Raw genomic sequence first — 23287 nt, 5'->3', positions numbered from 1 at the left:
GCAGAAGCCTAGCTGTTAACACATTGAGCAGCAGCATACAAGGACTGAATCTACTACAGATCCCCTGCAGATATCCCTGTTCTTTTTCCATTGTTTTCATATGACTATGATATGACTGCAAAGGCATAGCTAGCTCAAATCAAATCACATGTTATTTGTCAGATGCGCCTAATACAACATGTGTAGACTTTACCGTGAAATTCTTACGAGCCCTTTCCCAAAAATGCAATTAAAAAGTATGAACATTTGCAAATAGATAAAAAGAAAATAGTAACACAATAAAATAACAATTACAAGGCTATATACAGTGCATTCAGAAAGTATTCAGACCCCTTGACTTTTTCCACATTTTGTTATGTTACAGCTTTATTCTAAAATGGATAAAAAATATATAAAAAAACTCATCAATCTACACACAATACCCCATAATAAAAAAAGTGAAAACCATGAGGTCGAAGGAATTGTCCGTAGAGCTCAGAGACAGGATTGTGTTGAGGCACAGATCTGGGGAAGGGTACCAAAAAATATCTGCAGCATTGAAGGTCCCCAAGAACACAGTGGCCTCCATCATTCTTAAATGGAAGAAGGTTGGAACCACCAAGACTCTTCCTAGATCTGGCCGCCCGGACAAACTGAGCAATGGGGGAGAAGAGCCTTGGTCAGGGACGTGACCAAGAACCCGATGGTCACTCTGACAGAGCTCCAGAGTTCCTCTGTGGAGATGGGCGAATCTTCAAGAAAGACAACCATCTCTGCAGCACTCCACCAATCAGTCCTTTATGGTAGAGTGGCCTGACGGAAGCCACTTCTCAGTAAATGGCACATGACAGCCCACTTGGAGTTTCCCATAAGGCACCTAAAGACTCTCAGACCATGAGAAACAAGATTCTCTGTTCAGGCTCTCCTGTAGCTCAGTTGGTAGAGCATGGCGCTTGCAACACCAGGGTTGTGGGTTCAATTCCCACGGGGGGCCAGTATGAAAAATGTATGCACTCACTAACTGTAAGTTGCTCTGGATAAGAGCGTCTGCTAAATTACTCAAATGTAATGTAAATGATGAATCCAAGATTGAACTCTTTGGCCTGAATGCCAAGCGTCACGTCTGGAGAAAACCTTGCACCATCCCTACGGTGAAGCATAATATAATATAATATGCCATTTAGCAGACGCTTTTATCCAAAGCGACTTACAGTCATGTGTGCATACATTTTTACGTATGGGTGGTCCCGGGGATCGAACCCACTACCCTGGCGTTACAAGCGCCATGCTCTACCAATTAAGCTACAGAGGACCACCCATACAGGACCACCCAAGCATGATGGTGTCAGCATCATGCTGTGGGGATGTTTTTCAGCAGGGACTGGGAGACTAGTCAGGATCGAGGGAAAGATGAACGGAGCAAAGTACAGAGAGATCCTTGATGAAAACCTGCTCCAGAGCACTCAGGACCTCAGACTGGGGCGAAGGTTCACCTCCCAACAGGACAATGACCCTAAGCACACAGCCAAGACAACACAGGAGTGGCTTCTCTGAATGTCCTTGAGTGGCCCAGCCAGAGCCTGGACTTGAGCCCGATCGAACATCTCTGGAAAGACCTGAAAATAGCTGTGCAGCGACGCTCCCCATCCAACCTGACAGAGCTTGAGAGGATCCGCAGAGAAGAATGGGAGAAACTCCCCAAATACAGGTGTGCCAATCTTGTAGCGTCATACCCAATAAGATTTGAGGCTTTAATCGCTTCCAAAGGTGCTTCAACAAAGTACTGAGTAAAGGGTCTGAATACTTATGTAAATGTGATATCAGTTTTTTATTTTTAATAAAAGTGCAAAGTTTTCTAAACCAGTTTTTGCTTTGTCATTATGGGGTATTGTGTGTAGATTGATGAGGAGAAAATACAATTTAATCAATTTTAGATTAAGGCTGTAATTTTAACAAAATGTGGAAAATGTCAAGGGGTCTGAATACTTTCCGAATGCACTGTACAGGCTATATACAAGGAGTACCGGTACCGAGTCAGTGTACTGGGGTACAAGGTAGTTGGGGTGATTGATTGAGGTCATATGTACAGTGGCTTGCGAAAATATTCACCCCCCTTGGCATTTTTCCTATTTTGTTGCCTTTTCAACCTGGAATTAAAATGGATTTTTTGGGGTTTGTATCATTTGATTTACACAACATGCCTACCACTTTGAAGATGCAAAATAAAAAAATTTGTGAAACAAACAAGAAATAAGACAAAAAAACTGACAACTTGAGCGTGCATAACTATTCAACCCCCCAAAGTCAATACTTTGTAGAGACACCTTTTGCAGCAATTACAGCTGCAAGTCTCTTGGGGTATGTCTCTATAAGCTTTGCACATCTAGCCACTGGGATTTTTGCCCATTCTTCAATGCAAAACTGCTCCAGCTCCTTCAAGTTGGATGGGTTCCGCGGGTGTACAGGAATCTTTAAGTCATACCACAGATTCTCAATTGGATTGAGGTCTGGGCTTTGACTAGGCCATTCCAATACATTTAAATGTTTCCCCTTAAACCACTCGAGTGTTGCTTTAGCAGTATGCTTAGGGTCATTGTCCTGCTGGAAGGTGAACCTCCGTCCCAGTCCCACATCTCTGGAAGACTGAAACAGGTTTCCCTCAAGAATTTCCCTGTATTTAGCGCCATCCATCATTCCTTCAATTCTGACCAGTTTCCCAGTCCCTGCCGATGAAAAACATCCCCACAGGGATGGTGTTCTCGGGGTGATGAGAGGTGTTGGGTTTGCGCAAGACATATCATTTTCCTTGATGGCCAAAAAGCTCAATTTTAGTCTCATCTGACCAGAGTACCTTCTTCCATATGTTTGGGGAGTCTCCCACATGCCTTTTGGCGAACACCAAATGTGTTTGCTTATTTTTTTCTTAAAGCAATGGCTTTTTTCTGTCCACTCTTCCGTAAAGCCCAGCTCTGTGGAGTGTATGGCTTAAAGTGGTCCTATGGACAGATACTCCAATCTCCGCTGTGGAGCTTTGTAGCTCCTTCAGGGTTATCTTTGGTCTCTTTGTTGCCTCTCTGATTAATGCCCTCCTTGCCTGGTCCATGAGTTTTGGTGGTCGGCCCTCTCTTGGCAGGTTTGTTGTGGTACCATATTCTTTCAATTTTTTAATAATGGATTTAATGGTGCTCCGTGGGATGTTCAAAGTTTCAGATATTTTTTTATAACCCAACCCTGATCAGTACTTCTTGTCTGTGACCTGTTTGGATATTTCCTTGGTCTTCATGGTGCCGCTTGCTTGGTGGTGCCGCTTGCTTAGTGGTGTTGCAGACTCTGGGGCCTTTCAGAACAGGTGTATATATACTGAGATCATGTGACAGATCATGTGACACTTAGATTGCACACAGGTGGACTTTATGTAATTAATTATGTGACTTCTGAAGGTAATTGGTTGCACCAGATCTGATTTAGGGGCTTCATAGCAAAGAGGGTGAGTACATATGCACGCACCACTTTTCAGATATATATATTTTTTTCATTTCATTTCACTTCACCAATTTGGACTATTTTGTGTATGTCCATAACATGAAATTCAATAAAAATCCATTTAAATTACAGGTTGTAATGCAACAAAATAGGAAAAACGCCAAGGGGGATGAATACTTTTGCAAGGCACTGTACATGTAGGTTTGGTTAGTTGATTGATAGTGATATGTACATGTAGGTAGGGGTGAAAAGCAGAAAGTCCAGGTAGCCATTTGATTAAATGTTCAGCAGTCTTATGGCTGTTCAGGAGACTTTTGGTCCCAGACTTGGCGCTCCGGTACCGCTTGCCGTGCGGTAGCAGAGAGAACAGACTGTGACTTGGATGGCTGGAGTCTGACAATTTTTAGGGCCTTCTTCTGACACCGTCTGGTATAGAGGTCCTGGATGACAGGGAGCTCGGCCCCCAGTGATGTACTAGCCCGTATGCACTACCCTCTGTAGTGCCTTGCAGTCTGATGCCGAGCAGTTACCATACCAAGCAGTGATGCAGCCAGTCAAGATGCTCTCAATGGTGCAGCTGTAGAACCTTTTGAGGATCTTAGTCCCATGCCAAATCTTTTCAGCCTCTTGAGGGTGAAGAGGCATTGTCGTGCCCTCTTCACAACTGTGTTGGTCTGTTTGGACCATGATAGGTCCTTAGTTTTGTGGACACCGAGGAACTTCTGTCTCCACTAAAGCTCCGTCGTTGTGAATGGGGGCGTGCTCGGCCGTCCGTTTCCTGTAGTCCACGATCAGCTCCTTTGTCTTGCTGTTGTTGAGGGAGAGGTTTTTGTCCTGGCAACACATTGCCAGGTCTCTGACCTCCTCCCTGTAGGCTGTCTCATCGTCGTCAGTGATCAGGCCTATTACCGTCGTGTCGTCGGCAAACTTAATAATGGTGTTGGAGTCATGTGCAAACAGTTACTGAATACTGAATTCATAGCCATGCCGGATTTATAGCTAGTATCTGTTGGGACGTTGAGTATTTTACAGGCTGACACTGCCTGAGTCCAGTGAATTCCCAAGCCAGCGTCATTCAGCAGGTCATGTAGAGCCTTTCAGCACAGTGCTTGGAGTCAGAAAAGTCTATTTTTATTTGGGTGTGTGAAGCTAGCAGGCTAGCTATATAAATAATGAAATGGAGCCAGTAATTGGCGGTTCTTGGTAATTAGGACCAGGCTGTCAGCTTGCTAAGTCAATGCCTCAGTCTGATGGCGCTGCATAGAGGACAGTAATTGCTATTATCTGTGGGGGTCGTTGAGTGTTGACACAACCTTAATCCCATCCTTAGCCGGGATATCAGAGTTTATGTTTACCGCCCCCATATTAAGGGGGATTCACACATATTTGAAAGGCTTTATATCTGCCCATTTACACCTGCTATATCCATCATTGTCAATGCCCGGCCCGCCGCATCGGCAGTAGACCTACTAGAAGGCAAGGCAGACCCTCGGCTCAGTTTTGAATGTCCTGCTTGGCGACTCTGAAAAGCTTGTCCATATTTTAATTATTCAAACGCCTCACTATAAACAGCATTATCAAACATCTCAGCGGGTTTTCTAATACCCCTGTAATCCTGTCATTTCATTCATGGATACCTCCAGGGTTATTTTGGGACCAGAGCGTATCCGCCTTCCTGTCTCTGCTCCTCTGTTTGAGAGATTGAATTCCCCCCCCACACACACACCAAGGTGTTCACTCATCTCATGTCAGATCCACATAGATAGATGTGATGTCCAGACCTAACGTATATAGGGGACCGTGGTACAGTACCCATACAGCATAGGGGAGAATCCAAGGTCTTGGATGGATCACATGCTGGCTGAAATATGTGCTCAAGAGTTGCCCCATTGCTTTCCAATTAGATTATTCACTTCACTTTCTTCACCTCTGAGCGCCCTACAGTACATAATTGCTACCCTTTTTATACCCCAGTTCTCTCAGATGCACTGAATGTTATCCTATACAGTCTGTTCCCACAGACCTAAATAGTTTTGTAAATGGGGACAGTTGAAGGTAAGGTAGGTGGAGGGAAGGATTATAGAGGGAGGACAAAAACCATAGTCTGTGTTTAGCTGTGCAGTGCGTGTAAATTGCATTGGCTTTGAATTAAACATGTGGCAACTGCGCCCCGGGTGTGATGGACATTCAAACATATTGCAGGCAGAGAAAATTACTTTTTAAGTAGGCTATTTATGGGAAGATATTGTATTCATTTGATTATAATAAAAGATCCATTCTGCCCTGAGTGAATGGCACGAGGGAGCAGACGACAGCTCAAGGTAATAACGACTCTGTGTCTGCTGCTCTCAACGAGGCTAGGTAGGATCGGGTCTCTACTGATATTGCTTTTCTTTGTACGGGAGCAGATAAAGTGATACGGCGTGAGCGAGTAATAAAGAAATATATCTGTTTTTATTGTGCTTCGTGACAGAGTTATGTTTGGAGGTAGTAAAGAGAGCTGCAACATGGCGTAAAATCATATTATGGCCCATTAGATATGGCCGAGCTAAGCACTCCTCGCCGGTCGGCGACGGTAACCACGGCTCCATGGCAGAGGGTAATGAGGCCGGGACGTATTGTCTCTGATCTCCACTCCTGCTGCTTCGACCGATTGATTCGTCTAAATTACCAGCCCTCCATCTCCTGGGGAACTAATGCTGACCATGGTCTTCACATCACTTTCCCAAAGGAGAGGAGGGGGCATGACGGACTCTAGTTCTGAAACTGTGAAAGTGCTATGGTTTCAGGTCTCACAGCTTGATAGATGTTTGACTTGGCTTGGTGAGGTATTTTTAACTTACTCTTTGAAGGATCGTACTCTTTTTTTCAATTTTCGCCTAAAATGACATATTCAAATCTAACTGCCTGTAGCTCAGGACCTGAAGCAAGAATATGCATATTCTTGATATCATTTGAAAGGAAACACTTTGAAGTTTGTGGAAATGTGAAATTAATGTAGGAGATTATAACACATTAGATCTGGTAAAAGATAATACAAACAAAAAAACATGCATTTTCTATTATTATTATTTTTTTATCATCTTTGAAATGCAAGAGAAAGGCCAGACAGTGATGTAGGAATCTAGGTTTAATTTCGATTTTGTCCACAAGATGGCAGCATTGTGTGGAGCCAGAGACAGCAGGGGGTCAAACTGTAGAACCCAGTTCCGACATTTGAATATAAAAATGGATTTTATCAAACAAACTATGCTACATTTTATCTCTGGGACCCTCAGGATGACAAATCAGAGCAAGATTACTGAACGTAAGTACATTATTTACCTTCAGAGGTGAATGTATCAAACCAGTTGTTTTGTTGTTGTGCGCTATCCTCAAACAATAGCATGGTATTGTTTAGCTGTAATAGCTACTGTAAATTGGACACTGCAGTTAGATTAACAAGAATGTAATCTTTCTGCCCATATAAGACATGTCTATGTCCCGGAAAGTTGGCTGTTGTTTCAACGCCATTCTAGTCACATGTCGCATATTGAGCCGCAACCGTCCCGGTATAGGGACGCCGATCCTGTAGAGGTTAATTTCCCTCACTTTCAAGTGGACATGATGAACCGACCAGCAGCATATGGATGAGGTGAAGGATTGTCTCCGTCGACCTTGTATCATTTCTCTCGTCTCTGTGGTGCTGGAGCTCCAGGGAGATTACCCTCTCCTCCACGGGGCTTCCTTCTGTGGACATCATCAAGGAGGGATGTCGAAGGAAGGTCCTGCTCTGGCTCACTTTTAAAGTGCTCCTCTGGGAACCACCCCCAGGGCATACCAAGCTGACTCAGGAATGTCCTATGGGGGTACTCCTGCCTCTCTGACCCCCTCTACCTCTCCACCCCCTCCGACTCACCACACCCTCAACCTCCACCCTCACAAGCTTAAAAAGACTGGCTGGCTTTGTGTGCAGGGGTGCAGTTTTTATGCTCTCCTGGGCAGTCAAGGCCCTGGCTGCCTGCGAGTAATACGAAACTGCCAGACGAGGAATCCTAGGCATTCTGAATAGAACCAGATGTGTGTCGTCTCTGGCTCTCTCCTCTACTCTCCCCTCCTCTCTGTCTTGCTTGTGTGCCTTTATGCCTTCCCCTCCTCCCAACCCCTCATCCTTCTCACCCCCTGTGGGCAGCCAAGGCTTCTTAAAAGACTGAGATCAGATTAGTTATTTCACAAGGCCACTGGCAGGCTAGTTTATGTTTCTGGCTGAAGACTTCCCTCTCCTTTCCTGGATTATCAGTTGGAGCTGATGCGTGTACATGTGTTGCTATAATGGATACAGCCCCAGACCAGAGCAACAACACGCAACACAGACTCACTGCTGAGGTGTTCCTACTCCGTCATGACTGACTCAAGGATCCCTAATCTCAGTGGTTTTCTTGCGTTCTGGTTCATTTTTATTCCCTTAATAAGCGGGTTAAGTGGGAAATGGTGGTTAACCTTTCCAGCTCGTTGGACGGAGGCATGACTTGGTCTCTTTACATTTACATTTTACATTTACGTCATTTAGCAGACGCTCTTATCCAGAGCGACTTACAGTTAGTGAGTGCATACATTATTTTATATTATATATTTTATATTTTTTCATACTAGCCCCCCGTGGGAATCGAACCCACAACCCTGGCGTTGCAAACACCATGCTCTACCAACTGAGCTACATCCCTTGGCATTACTGCAAGTTGCATAATTGGTGACCCTGGTTAGGGATGAGTCGGGTAGATATTTTGGAAGTGACAACAAACAAAAGCTTAGCAGCAAAATCTAATCCCCTTCAGTCCAAACTGAAGTGTTTTTCTCATTTCTCAACAAAGCACTTCAATTGTAGGAGGGGGTGTTGTTTTGCTCGGAGTGTGTCGGAATGTGTGTGTGTGTGTGTGTGTGCCCTGCTGCTCGCATATTTATATCAGGCAGATATATTTATATTTATATCAGGCCGTAATCAGTATAGGAAATGGAGAGCCGTTGCTTTGAAGTCCCTGCAGAGTTATGTTATTCTCCATCAGCAGAGACAAGGCGTCGGACCCCCTCACCCTCCTCCCCTGCCCCCCTTACGCCCCTCCTGCCCCTACTCAACAGGCCGCCTGGCAGAAGGGAGAACCAGTGGCCATTAACGCAAGTTGCCATTGCCATAGGGCACAAACTCACCGCTGCCACGCTCGCCTGAAAGGCTGAGAGGGCCGCGCTGCTGTCATACTCTGGCCTGTGTAATTGCTTTTTTTTCTTCCATGCAGAAAGTCAAACGTAAGATGTGGTGAAATGTAAGATTTGCCCTTGTCTGTCTCCGTTGCTCTCTCTCTCTTTCTCACTCTCTCTCGCTCTCTCTCCCCACCTTCCTCCATCCCCTTTCCCTCTCTCTCTTTCTCTTTCTACTCACCCCACCTCCCCTCTCTTTCTCTCTCTCCTCTCACCCCACCTTCCTCCATCCCCTCTCCCTCCTCGCCGTTCTTTCATGTTGGAGTGTGGAGATTAAATTAATTGGGTCACAGTTTAATAGTGATCTGCTGGGGCTCCTATGGCTCGCCTGTGTATGTTGTGGAATGGGGACAGCGGCGGGCACACCTCTCGCCTGGTGTGGAAAATGAGGAGCACTGAGCCTCCGGTCTGTGGCACAGTGTAACTTCACGCTACCTGCACACCCCACGTATTTAAATTGTACAAAACATACTGCTGGATAGCTCTGTCAGCTGTCTGACTGTGGTGTACATTCAGTATGCAGTTAGGCCTCAGATGTCTGGGTTAGTAATTCACTGGTGGGGTTACACAGTATGGAGGGAGCGCTGGTTTATCTTTGGCTGTGGGTCCAAATGAAAACAACTTTAAATCAAATAACATCTAAATTGATTTGTCACATGCTTCGTAAAAAACAGGTGTAGACTAACAGTGAAATCTTACTTACCTTTTCCAACAATGCAGAGGAAAGATAAAGATACACTACATGGCCAAAAGTATTCTTAATATGGAGTTGGTCCCCCTTTTGCTGCTATAACAGCCTCCACTCTTCTGGGAAGGCTTTCCACTAGATTTTGGAACATTGCTGCGGGAACTTGCTTCCATTCAGCCACAAGAGCATTAGTGAGGTCGGGCACTGATGTTGGGCGATTACGCCTGGCTCGCAGTTGGCGTTCAAATTCATCCCAAAGGTGTTCAATGGGTTTGAGGTCAGGGCTCTGTACAGGCCAGTCAAGTTCTTCCACACTGACACTCGACAAACCATTTCTGTATGGACCTCGCTTTGTGCACGGGGGCATTGTCATGCTGAAACAGGAAAGGGCCTTCCCCAAACTGTTGCCACAAAGTTGGAAGCACAGAATCGTCTAGAATGTCATTGTATGCTGTGGGGTTAAGATTTCCCTTCACTGGAACTAAGGGGCCTAGCCCCAAACCATGAAAAACAGCCCCATACCATTATTCCTCCTCCACCAAACTTTACAGTTGGCACTATACATTCGGGCAGGTAGTGTTCTCCTGGCATCCGCAAAACCCAGATTCATCCGTCGGACTGCCAGATGGTGAAGCGTGATTCATCACTCCAAAGAATGCGTTTCCATTGCTCCAGGGTCCAATGATGAACTGACTTGTTGGAAAGGTGGCATCCTATGACAGTGCTACATTTAAAGTCACTGAGCTTTTCAGTACTGGCCATTCTACTGCTATTGTTTGTCTATGGAGATTGCATGGCTGTGGGCTCGATTTTATACACCTATCAGCAACTGGTGTGGCTGAAATAGCCGAATCCACTAATTTGAAGGGGTGTCCACATACTTATAGTGTTAGTATATTTTAGAATAAGGCTATAACGTAACAAAATGTGGAAAAAGTCAAGGGGTCTGAATACTTTCAGTGCCTTCTTCCACATTTTGTTACATTACAGCCTTATTATAAAATGTATTAAATAAAAACAAATCCTCAGCAATCTACACACACTATCCCATAATGACAAAGTGAAAACAGGTTTTTTGAATTTCTTTCAAAAAATGTATAAATAAATACCTTATTTACATAAGTATTCAGAGCCTTTGCTATGGACCTCGCTTTGTGCACTGGGGCATTGTCATGCTGAAACATTAAGATTTCCCTTCACTGGAACTAAGGGGCCTAGCCCGAACCATTAAAAACAGCCCCAGACCATTATTCCTCCTCCACCAAACTTTACAGTTGGCATTCAGGCAGGTAGTGTTTTCCTGACATCCGCCAAACTCAGATTAGTCTGTCGGACTGCCAGATGGTGAAGCGTGATTCATCACTCCAAAGAACGCGTTTCCATTGCTCCAGGGTCCAATGGCGACGAGCTTTACACCACTCCAGCCGCCACTTGGCATTGCGCATGGTGATCTTAGGCTTGTGTGCGGCTGCTCAGCCATGGAAACCCATTTCATGAAGCTCCCGATGAATAGTTATTGTGCTGATGTTGCTTCCAGAGGCAGTTTGGACCTTGGCACTGAGTGTTGCAACTGTGTGTGTGTGTGTGTGTGTGTGTTGGGGTTTCAGTGTAAGTGAGTGTGGGTAGAGTCCAGTGTGTGTGCATAGAGAGTTCGTCAGTGCAAGAGAGTTAGTTTAAAAAAGGGTCAATGCAGGTAGTCTGGGTAGCCATTTGATGAGCTATTTAGCAGTCCTGTTTAGCAGTCTTATGGCTTGGGGGTAGAAGCTGTTCAGGATCCTATTGGTTCAAGACTTGGTGCATCGGTACCGATTGCCGTGCGGTAGCAGAGAGAACAGTCTATGGCTTGGGTGGCTGGAGTCTTTGACCATTTTTTGGGGCCTTCCTCTGACACTGCCTGCCTGGTATAGAGGTCCTGGATTGCAGGTAGCTCATCCCCAGTGATGTACTGGGCCGTACTCACTACCCTCTGTAGCTCCTTACGGTTGGGTGCCTTGCAGTTTTCCTACCAAGCGGTGATGCAGCCAGTCAAGATGCTCTGAATGGTGCAGCTCTAGAACTTTTTGAGGATCTGAGGGCCCATGCCAAATCTTTTCAGCCTCCTGAGGGGGAAGAGGCGCTTATCTACCACCACAACACCCTCTGTCCCTCTTTCTATCCTCTCTCCCCATCTCTCACCCACTTTCACACACTCTCTCCCTCTCACTCTCTCTCTCTCTCGCTCTCTCTCTATCGCACACTCTCTCTCTCTCTCGCTCTCTCTCTATCGCACACTCTCTCTCTCTCTCTCTCTCTCTCTCTCTCTCGCACTCTCTCCTTCTCTCTGTTTCTAACCCGCGCCTGGCTGTCTGATTTATGGTCCTGGGGAGGTAATGAGTCAGAACCGGCTGATTTGTGTCTGTGGTGTTGTGACCGGAGCAGAGCCTGCTCATTGCCCCCCTTCCTTCGCCTCTACTCCTCTCCTTCCTTCCCCGGACCAAGCGGAACAGGGCTTTAGGGTCCTCGCTCTCCAAACCCATCCGTCTTCATCATTCCATCCGCCAGACAGACGGGGTACAGGGGCACAGTGTCACCTCCAGACGAGGCCAAACCTCTCCTCTGCCCTCCCCCCCACCCCCCATCTCGCCTTCCTTCCTTCCTTCCTTCACCCCACCCCCCCTTACATCTTCTCTGCCCCCTCCCTTCTTCATCCCTATCTCCCTGTTTCCCTTCTTTCCATAAACTGAGCCGTCACTGTTGGGTACTGGGCCGGGTGGCCCACTAGCTCTGCAGGAACTGTGTTAATTTGTACGGGAGTCTGGAGACCGAGATGCGTTATCTATCACCACAACACTCCCTCCTCCCTCCCTATCTCTCACCCCCTCGCACCCTCCTTCTCTCGCTCTCTCTCTTTTTCACTCTCTTTCTCTCTCCCTCCCTCTCCCCCCTCTCTCCCTCTCTCTGGAAAGTGCTCCCATCCCGTTGGCTTTGCCAGGTTTGTGGAGGATGTCGTGCCAGCTGTCTCTGTATGGACCGCTGCCAGCCTCCCATGTCTTCCGCCCGTTCCGTTGTTGTTATCCCCTTGTGATCACTCTGTTATTTCCATCTATTTCCATGTGTTTATCTGTTTGTCGGAGTTGTTGTCTACCAAGGCTAGTGTCTGTGCTGTTATCTTTTGGAAAGGCAGTGTTCGGGACGATAGGCAGTGTACTGGAGGCCCCAAGATCGGGCAGAGAGGATAGTGCCCAGGTCTGCAGTCTGTGCTCGCCGTGCCATGCCAGCTCTGCAATCTGTGACTGGTGTGTCATACACAGAACAGACACTTTTCCCCCTATGCTTCACAGCCACATTTGGCTTTTGCAATGGCCCGAAAAAGGCACAGGAATAGACTAGACAAAGAAAGCTTTATCTCCAAAACACAACTTTCATGAATGAAAATCTGTCATCAGTCAGTGCGGAAGTGCAGCTCTTGATTGAGTTCTTCACGGTATATTTGAAGCTACCTAGACTGGGAATTCCAAAGTAATGTGTGAGACTGGACTGGAGCAACCAGACATATTGTACACGCTTCACACTTTTCGAATGGATTTCATTCCATGCGTTGGACCAGTAATCTGAAGACAGGGCTGTCTGTCTGTCTTATGTGACCCAGTAGATCTGCTGCTCAAGTCAGTCAGTCAGTCCATCAGTCATGCTGAGAAGAAGTTTAGTTTTTCTGCTGTGTATCTAGAAGGTGCTGAGCTAGCTGCCCCTCTCCCCCTCACCCCTGGTGAGCACTGTAAAACTAAAACTCCCCTGCACTCCGTTTGACCCCTGCCTCCTCTGAGGTGCCGGGGAGAGCCAAGAGTGTAAAGTGGACGCATGCCAAATAAAGACATGAAATCTGTCTCCCGTAAAAAAAGAACCCAGTCATTTTCTCTGTCTGTCTGCTCTGTGCTCCCGACCTCACAGTAGCAGCACCCTGGCCTGCTTCATAAATTGAGCTCAGCTGGCCTTTAGCTTGTATCAATTAATCTACGCTGGCAATGTTTTATGAGCGACACACTCCGGCAAGGCAAATTGTGGCTTTAAACAACTTCCATACAAGACACATTTCCATGTAATTAGTTTTCTCCCCTCAGTCATTGGGTTCTGTTACTGAGTGTGGATTAGAGAGTGAGAGAGAGAGAGAGAGAGCTACAGACTGAGCAGAGCTCCCACTCTACAGGCTGCCGGCTGGGCTGGCTAGTAGTCCTCGGCTCTAGGGTTTTTCAGAGACGTGTAGTTGTAGATATCCTCTGACTGATGCGCCACTTTGATACTCTTATTAGAGCTGCTGAATTCTCCATTAGGGATTTTGTCTTGTTCTATAGGCCCCCTGGTACCCGATACTGATGCTCCTAAGAGACGAGTGGAGAGGGATGGAGGAGTTGAAGAGGGTTTTCTCTGATCTCACTCTGCCTCACTGAGAACCATCTGTCTGGGATGTGTTTGGACCTAGCTAACATTCTGCCTGCTGTGTGTTTGCACTAACAAATATATACAGTACCAGTCAAAAGTTTGGACACACCTACTCATTCAAGGGTTTTTCTTTATTTTGACTATTTTCTACATTGTAGAATAATAGTGAAGACATCAACACTATGAAATAACACATATGGAAGCATGTACTAACCAAAAAGGTGTTCAACATATTTTAGAATCTTCAAAGTAGCCACCCTTTGCCTTGATGACAGCTTTGCACACTCTTGGCATTCTCTCAACCAGCTTAACCTGGAATGCTTTTCCAACAGTCTTGAAGGAGTTCCCACATATGCTGAGCACTTGTTGGCTGCTTTTCCTTCACTCTGCAGTCCAACTCATCCCAAACCATCTCAATTGGGTTGAGGTCGGGTGATTGTGGAGGCCAGCTCATCTGATGCAGCACTCCATCACCCTCCTTCTTGGTCAAATAGCCCTTACATAGCCTGGAAGTGTGTTGGATCATTGTCTTGTTGAAAAACAAATGATAGTCCCACTAAGCGCAAACCAGATGGGATGGCGTATCGCTGCAGAATGCTGTGGTAGCCATGCTGGCTAAGTGTGCCTTGAATTCTAAATAAATCACAGACAGCGTCACCAGTAAAGCACCCCCACACCATCACACCTCCTCCTCCTTGCTTCACGGTGGTAACCACACTTGCGGAGATCATCCATTCACCTACTCTGCGTCTCACAAAGACACAGCGGTTAGAACCAAAATCTCAAATTTGGACTCATCAGACCAAAGGACAGATTTCCACTGGTCTAATATCCATTGCTCGTGTTTCTTGGCCCAAGCAAGTCTCTTTTTCTTATTGGTGTCCTTTAGTAGTGGTTTCTTTGCAGCAATTCGACCATGAAGGCCTGATTCACGCAGTCTCTTCTGAACAGTTGATGTTGAGATGTGTCTGTTACTTGAACTCTGTGAAGCATTTATTTGGGCTGCAATTTCTGAGGCTGGTAACTCTAATGAACTTATCCTCTGCAGCAGAGGTAACTCTGGATCTTCCTTTCCTGTGGCGGTCCTCATGAGAGCCAGTTTCATCATAGCGCTTGATGGTTTTTGCAACTGTACTTGAAGAAACTTTCAAAGTTCTTTACATTTTCCGTATTGACTGACCTTCATGTCTTAAAGTAATGATGGACTGTCCTTTCTCTTTGCTTATTTGAGCTGTTCTCTCCATAGTATGGACTTGGTCTTTTACCAAATAGGGCTATCTTCTGTGTACCACCCCTACCTTGTCACAACACATCTGATTGGCTCAAACGCATTAAGAAGGAAAGAAATTCCACAAATTAACTTTTAACAAGGCACACCTGTTAATTGAAATGCATTCCAGGTGACTGCCTCATGAAACTGGTTGAGTGAATGCCAAGAGTGTGCAAAGCTGTCATCAAGGCAAAGGGTGGTTACTTTGAAGAATCTCAAATATAAAATACATTTTGATTTGTTCACACTTTTTTGGTTAGTACATGATTCTATATGTGTTATTTCATAGTTTTGATGTCTTCAATATTCTTGTAGAATGTAAAAAATAGTAGAAATACAGAAAAACCCTTCACTTAGGAGAGAGAGAGAGAGAGAGAGAGAGAGAGAGAGAGAGAGAGAGAGAGAGAGAGAGAGAGAGAGAGAGAGAGAGAGAGAGAGAGAGAGAGAGAGAGAGAGAGAGAGAGAGAGAGAGAGAGAGAGAGAGAGAGAGAGAGAGAGAGAGAGAGAGAGAGAGAGAGAGAGAGAGAGAGAGAGAGAGAGAGAGAGAGAGAGAGAGAGAGAGAGAGAGAGAGAGAGAGAGAGAGAGAGAGAGAGAGAGAGAGAGAGAGAGAGAGAGAGAGAGAGAGAGAGAGAGAGAGAGAGAGAGAGGTTTTAGAGAGAGGTTATATTTCCATGACTACAGATTGGCTGAATTAAATGCGCTCAGGCTCCAGGATTGGCTGAGTGAGGGCCCCTCTCTGCACATGTGGTATCACAGAGAGGAGTCTAGCGCCACAAACTGTGGCATGGATCATCTCTCTGCATAGGTCACTTCCCCACCGTAACTAGAGGTCAGAGTTCAACTACCAGCCCTGTCAGATAAAAGGAAGAGATGTTCTTTCATTCTGTCTTGTTGATACAAAAGTTTGGATTTGCTCCCAATAAAATCTGTGTGGTAACTTACTTAATAGGTTATAAGCACAAGAGGCCATTTATCCACATTTTTGGAAGCATTAACACAGGCATGGTTTACTTGTAACAATGCACTCACAACAGGGGAATGAATGTCTGTCCATGCAAGCACACCTCACATATTTCAACTTAACATTTCCATGAACCACAGGCATTTCCAGACTTTCCCACAGCCATAACAGATTTATGTCTGAAACATGCACTATTAACAGGTTTGCAGATGCAGTAATAGTATTATTAATAATGGGCTTAGCCAATAAGCTGAGTTATAGACTTGTTACACGCCTACACATGGTCACGGAAACGCACTCGTTTGTAGAGTAGTGGGCTGCTGCCGTTTGAGTCATCAGTCATTCAGATATGTCAGGCCTGTTATAAAGGTGTGGATAGAGGTCTTATATAGTTCATATGTCTGAGGAGGACAGAAGCATTCAAACTATGCCTAATAATGTACTATTGCTGGCGGTTGTCAGTGTCACAGCTAGATAAGTCCCAACTCATAGACAATTTGGTGCTAAACCTGTCTGCTCCTCTTTCTGGAGATATCTTTGGGGTTTTAGGTGAGCTGCTTTTATCTAAGGCTTCCATTTCTCTTCAGAGGTTGTAGCAGCTGACTTTCCCCCTCCACTTCTCCTTTTCTCTCCTTCTCTCTGCTGTGAAATTAAATTGCTTTCTCGTTCGTTAAAGATTTTCTTGTCGCTGCCTCATAGTTTTTGGGGAATGAGACCACTCCAAATGTCTGAAAGTTCTCAAAACCACTGGAGATTTATGTGTTTGGGGGTAGCAAAGAGAAATAGGAGAAAATTGCTTTTTCATTTTTTTCCATCTTTCTTTCTAATCTAATTTTCAATACTTTTTCAACACACAAATTAATTCCGGCAAGTTGTCACTTTACATTAAAGCATGAAGTGGCCTGGTGGAGTGAGGAAAGGAAAGCAATCTCTTCTTGTTGCCATGGGAGCAGCGGATGCATTGTAGCATTGGGTACCACGAGCAACAGTGCTCCTGCCAAAACTACTGCCCACCTATATCCTATAGGCTTTTTCATGGGTTGAAAGCAATCCTTTCAGAGTAGGCCCAATATCTACAGGGCTGCAACCATGGAAGGTTTTCATTGTGATTGTTGTGGTATTTATAAACACCCATGTTCCCCTGGGTGGTATGTTCCTATCCTTTCATTTGATCTCTCCTTCACTTTGAAAATTAAAAAAGGGAACATAATCTGCATCTCTGCCTCCTTTGGAATAATCCTACACTCCTTTAAAATAAATAATGTTTCTCCCAAGAGTTGTTTGCAATGAGGAGGCCTTATGCTTTATGAACATTACTTGCATAATCCCCCCCCTCGCTCTCTCTCTCACTCCCTCTCATCTCCATCTGGCCCAAAACAACACAACTGTTCCATGCGTCTCACACGCTGCTGTCCTTATCAACACAGTGCTGCGTGGCGTAACAGTGCGGCCCGGCTCTCGAGCGTATAGCCAATCTTAATCACATCGGGGCAGCACACCTGTGAAAACAGATGTCCACTGGGGCCGGCGTGCTGTTCCTATTTTGGGTGGAGTCTGTGCGTGCCGTGCGGCGCTCCTTCACTCCCCCCTATCCGCCCCCCCCCCCCTTCCCAAGCATGGCGCGTCCCTCCGCTCCAACTGGGCCAGCCTGGCCCTGACACAGGAAGGGCCCACAGCAGAGTCAGGCAGGGGGCAGGAAACATGGTCTCAGGGCTTCAACCCCCTGCTCTCTTTGTTTTTGTATAAAGCCTGCATTCAGAACTGTAATGAGAAACTGCTTTTTCATCATTTTTCATAAAAAATAGGTATGTACTGTTCTGGAATGGCCTTAAACTTGATTGAGAGGGATTTGATGTTGCTATGATTCAGAACAAATTTTGGGTATACTTTGTATGAAAGGGGAAGGTGATATGCGCCTGGCCTTGACCGCTCAGATTATCCCAATGGTGCTGTATGGATTGTCAGTCAGTCATAAAAATTGTAATTAAAGGGCCTTTTTAGATTTTTGCCCCCACAAAGCATAACTGAAAATTATGGGCTAAAAACAACCCAATTTCGGTTATTTGGTAACCCAGCACAGGTTAAATGGTGGACAGAACACATGTTTGGTTATTTTCACCGAGCCAGTTGGGTTGCGTGAATAACCCAACAAGCTGGATTGTTGGGATTATCCAAACATGGGTTAATTTAACCATCAGCTGGGTCTTTTTTACTCTCATGCTGGGTCTTTTTTTATATAATCCTTAGGTTATTTTCAGGAGGAGTGGCTTATTAGGGGCATGTCTTTCAGCTATATCTTATTGGCCACCCATGAGAGTAAATGTCATTCCTGTTCATCAAGTTTACATACTACAAATGCCCAACATTATTTTTACATACTTCTATAATATTACGATGATTTATTACAGTAACGTATACAACCTTATTGCATCCCAACAATGGGATTTGCATAGGCTTTTAGGGAAGTCACACACTTCTTTAAGCATCATTGAAGCTACAAAAATGTCAATGTTCAACCTTAACATGTGATAACTATGCAACAGAACAGATTAACAGGAATGGCATTTACTCTCATGGGTGGCTTAAAATAACTATCTGAATGCCACGCCCCTACTAAACCGCCTCCAGTCTTCATATCTTAATAACCCAGCACCAATAACCCAGCACCCAGCATCAGTAACCCAACAGTTTTTAAAGAAAACAACCTAAGTGACACAACATCTCAAACCCAGCAGTTGGGTCAACCAAACAACACAGGATTTTTTTTGTGTGCACTCTGAAAAATGCTGGGTTAATAACAACCCAATTTGGGTAAATATTGGACAGAACACACAACCCATTTGTTACAGGAGGGGGTCGCAGTTCCGGAGCAACCCACTAGATGTCATCCACCGACAACCTTAGGCACGTCCTTACTCACAGTCTGGACTAATCATCATCCTATTGGTGTCACCTGTGTCTACCTGTTCACCTGTGTATTTATGCCCTCACTTCCCTGTGTTCCCTTGCTCAGTTTTCTCTGCTAGTTTCTCTATGCTCAGCAGTACTAATCAGTGTCTGATCGGAGAAGTATGTACAGGTACTCGAGAATAGTTCTCCCTGTTTCTTTATTTGTTTCAGTCATAGTTACTATTTCGTATTTCAGCTGTCAGCCTGTTTTTGGATAATTATTTGCTCCACCTTTCTTTTATCATGTTAAGTCCTTTGTTTTGTATCCTGGCTTCGGGACCACCATTAAAGATCCTTGTTTCACCATCTCTGCCTGCTGCCTACTGTCTATCCTGCACTGCACCTGGGTCACACCTCACACCAACCCTTACTGAAAACGGAGCCAATATGGACCCAGCGGCAGCAGCACAGTATCGGAGCAAGACCGCAGCCTGCAGCAGATCACCGAGAATCTCCGCCAGCTGACGATCACCGTGCAGAGCCGGGTGGACACCCGACCAGCCCCGGCAACCGGCGGAGCGCAAACCGCTGCAGCGGCATCTCCATTCTCGCCTGTGACATCGCGGGAACCCCGCCTACCACCTCCGGAGAGGAATGACGGACATCCAGAGGGCTGCAGGGAATTCCTCACCCAGTGTTCCCTGGTATTCAGCCTACAACCCTCCTTCTTCCTGACGGAGCAGGGCCGGGTGGCCTACATCATCACTCTGTTGACGGGTCGGGCCCTTTCCTGGGCTACCCCAGAGAGCCACACTCCGGCGTGCTCCGACTCCTACCAATTCACCGTTCGGTGGCGGACTACTCCGTGGAGTTCCGGACCCGGGCTCGAGAGGCAGGATGGGAGGAGGCCGCCCTGGTCTCTTTTATGCACAGGGGATATGGGAGGGGATGAAGGACGAACTCTCCTTCAGGGAGCTGCCTGAGTGACTGGAAGGCCTCGTCAACCTCTCGGTGCGGGTAGACAATCGGCGTCATGAGAGGGCATGCCTCCATCTTGTCCAGGATGGAGAGGCAGAGGCATCTGCGCCAGGGACGTTGCCTGTACTACGGCGAGGCAGGTCACCACTGCATCTCATGCCCGGAGAAGCCGGGAAACAGGAGGACTCGCTAGTATCGGGAGGGGTGCTAGCGAGCCGGAACCGAAACCCCAACTCCCCAGACTTTTCCCCCGTCAGGGTTCAGTGGGCCCGCGCTGTGCGTCGGGCACATGCACTGGTGGATTCTGGGGCCGAGGGAAACCTGATGGACGCGAGACTGGCCCAAGGGTGGAGCGTTCCGTTACTCTCCCTCTCCGAGCCGGTTCCGGTCATGGGCGTGGATGGCCGGCCGTTGGGGTCGGGCTTCATCACCCGGTGCACTGTCCGGGTGGCAGGGGGACTATGGGAGGATATCCAGTTTTTCATTGTGGACTCTCCGGAGTGTCCCCTTGTTCTCGGGCACCCCTGGCTGGTCGCCCACAAACCCCGGATAGACTGGTCCACGGGGCGGCGCATCCTGGAGGTAGGATCCGCCCCTGTCCTGTTCCGGTCTCCACCGACCACTCATCAGCCCAGACCACCGTCCCAGACCACCTACCAGTCCTCATCTCTTCCCCAGGTCCCGCACTCCGAACCACCTACCGCGCTAGTGGCGGTTGCCACCGGGAGGACAGCGGCTACAGACTCCGTCATCGGCCCAGACCTGGCAGGTGTTCCCCGGGAGTATTGGGATCTGGGGGAGGTGTTTAGTAAGAGGCGTGCCAAGGGTCTACCTCCTCACAGGCCATACGACTGCGCTATCGATCTCCCGCCGGGCGCCATGCCCACACGAGGGCTATTGTTTTCCTTGTCCAAGCCGGAGACGCTGGCCATGAGGGAGTATATCGACGGCACTCGTCGAAGGTCACATCCTCCCATCTACCTCACCCGCGGGCATGGGCTTCTTCTTCGTGGGGAAAAAGGACGGTGGGCAACGGCCGTGCATTGATTACCGGGCGCTCAACGACATCACAAGAACTGCTATCCACTCCCTCTGATGATGACGGCATTCGAGTTGTTGCAGGGAGCCCGGACTTACGAAATGCCTACAACCTGGTGAGGATTCAGAAGGGGGACGAGTGTAAGATGGCTTTTAACACACCCAGTGGGCATTACGAGTACCAAGTCATGCCGTTCGGTCTAGCCAACGCGCATGCGGTGTTCCAGGCGTTGGTCAATGACGTGCTCCGGGGCGTCTTCGTGTATTTGGATGACATCCTAATATTTTCAAAGGACATGAGTGAACACCAGCAGCATGTTCGGCAGGTCCTCCAACGCCTTCGCCGTCACCAGCTCTACGTCAAGGCGGAGAAGTGCGTGTTCCACACGGAGACAGTCTCCTTCCTGGGGTTCATCGTCACCCAGGGGGACCTACGGATGGACCCAGCCAAGGTCAGAGCAGGAACTGGATTGGCCCCAGCCCTCCTCCCTCAAGCAACTACAATGGTTTTTAGGATTCACAAATATTTATAGGCGATTTATTCGCAATTTTTGCTCCCTTGCCGCTCCCCTGACAGCCCTCACCTAAACGAGCGTGCGCTCCTTCTCCTGGCCCCCGGAAGCGGGGAACGCATTCGATGCTCTTAAGCGGTGCTTTACATCGGCCCTGGTCCTAGGGCATCCAGATTCATCCCTACCGTTCATTGTGGAGGTGGATGCTTCAGACGTTGCGGTGGGAGCAATCCTGTCCCTGCGGTTCCTCACGGACGGTAAGTCTCACACCTGCGCTTTTTTCTCCCGTCAGGCTGTCCCCGGCGGAGCAGAATTACGACGTGGGGAACCGTGAGCTGCTAGCGGTCAAGCTCGCCCTGGGGGAGTGGAGGCATTGGCTAGAGGGGGCGGCCCATCCATTCGTCGTATGGACTGACCAGAAGAACTTAGCCTACATTAGGGGGCCAAGAGGCTCAACTCACGCCAGGCCAGGTGGGCGTTGTTCTTCACCGGGTTCCGGTTCACCATGTCATACCGTCCGGGGTTGATGAACACCTAGCCTGACGTGCTCTCCCGGCAGTTCGACCCCGTGGACCTGGTGGAGAGGGATGACCCCATTGTCCCCAACGCCGCGATTGCTGCCCCAGTTTCGTGGGGAATCGATAGGCTGTTCAGAGCAGTGCTATGGCGGGATCCCAATCCGGGGCGGAGGTCCATCGGGGAGGATGTACGTACCCAAGGCAGCGCGGTCACGACTGCTTCAGTGGGCACACACGTCCGACCTCACCAGCCATCCTGGGTGCGCCAAGACGTTGGAGTTCCTGCGTAGGAGGTTCTGGTGGCCATCAGCTGAGGGGGATACGCACCCAGGCCCGCGGCAGGGCTGCTCCAACCCCTGCCTATCCCCAAGCGCACCTGGTCCCACATCTCGCTGGATTTCATTTCCGCCCTACCCCCCTCTGATGGATACACAGTCATCCTGGTCGTTGTGGACCAGTTTTCAAAGGTTGCCCACTTCATTCCCCTTCTCAAACTCCTGTCGGCCCGGGAGACGCTAAGTTGGTGGTGCAGCACGTTTTCCAGGTCCACGGCCTTCCCCAAGATGTGGTGTCGGAATGGGGCCCTCAGTTCGCCACCTGCCTTGGCGCCTCCGTCAGCTTGTCTTCCGGCTTCCATCCCCAGTCGAATGGGCAGATGGAGCGCGTCAACCAGGATCTGGAGGGGGTGCTGAGGTGTTACGCCTCCAGCAACGTGGAGGCAGCGACTGGCGTGGGTGGAGTACGCCCACAACACCCTTCTCTGCTCGTCCACCAGCCTGTCCCCCATCCTGTGCCAATACGGGTACCAACCCCCCCCCTATTCTCGAGCAAGAGGAGGAGGCGGCGATCCCGTCTGTCCAGGCCCACATCAGTCGCTGTCGCCGCACCTGGAGGCAGGTACGGGCTGCGCTTAAGCGGGCCTCGGTCAGGTCTCAATACCAGGCCAACTGCAGGCGTCCCCCGGCCCGGTTTCTTGCCCGGGACAGAGGGTGTTGCTCTCCACGCGAGATCTTCCCCTCCGCGTGGAGTCCAGGAAGCTGTCCCCCCGGTTCGTCGGGCCATTCAGAGTGGACGGCGAGTCAACCTAGTGGCCTACCACCTGCAACTTCCCCCCACCATGCAGGTGCATCCCACATTCCATGTGTCCCTCCTCAAGCCTGTCGCCACCTGTCCCCTGGCTCCCCCTCCTCGTACTGTTCCCCCGCTGCGCCTCGTCGGAGGGCAGCCGGCTTTTACTGTGGACCGGATCCTGGATTGCCGGCGGGTGGGGGAACAGTGTTTTAAGTCCGTTGTTTTGTATCCTGGCTTCGGGACCACCAGTA

General features: G+C 48.0%; 1 protein-coding gene across 1 annotated transcript in view; it reads left to right on the top strand.

The window, feature by feature from the left end:
* The window catches only part of LOC121531740 (plexin-B2), a 202625-nt gene that overhangs the window by 72595 nt on the left and 106743 nt on the right, over positions 1–23287 (top strand). The gene's annotated exons all lie outside the window — the stretch shown is intronic.

This window comes from Coregonus clupeaformis, chromosome 19 (assembly GCF_020615455.1).
Source record: "Coregonus clupeaformis isolate EN_2021a chromosome 19, ASM2061545v1, whole genome shotgun sequence".
Classification (NCBI taxonomy): Eukaryota; Metazoa; Chordata; class Actinopteri; order Salmoniformes; family Salmonidae; genus Coregonus; species Coregonus clupeaformis.
Note: the sequence above shows the minus strand (reverse complement) of the source record. Positions and strands in the feature narration are given on the sequence as shown.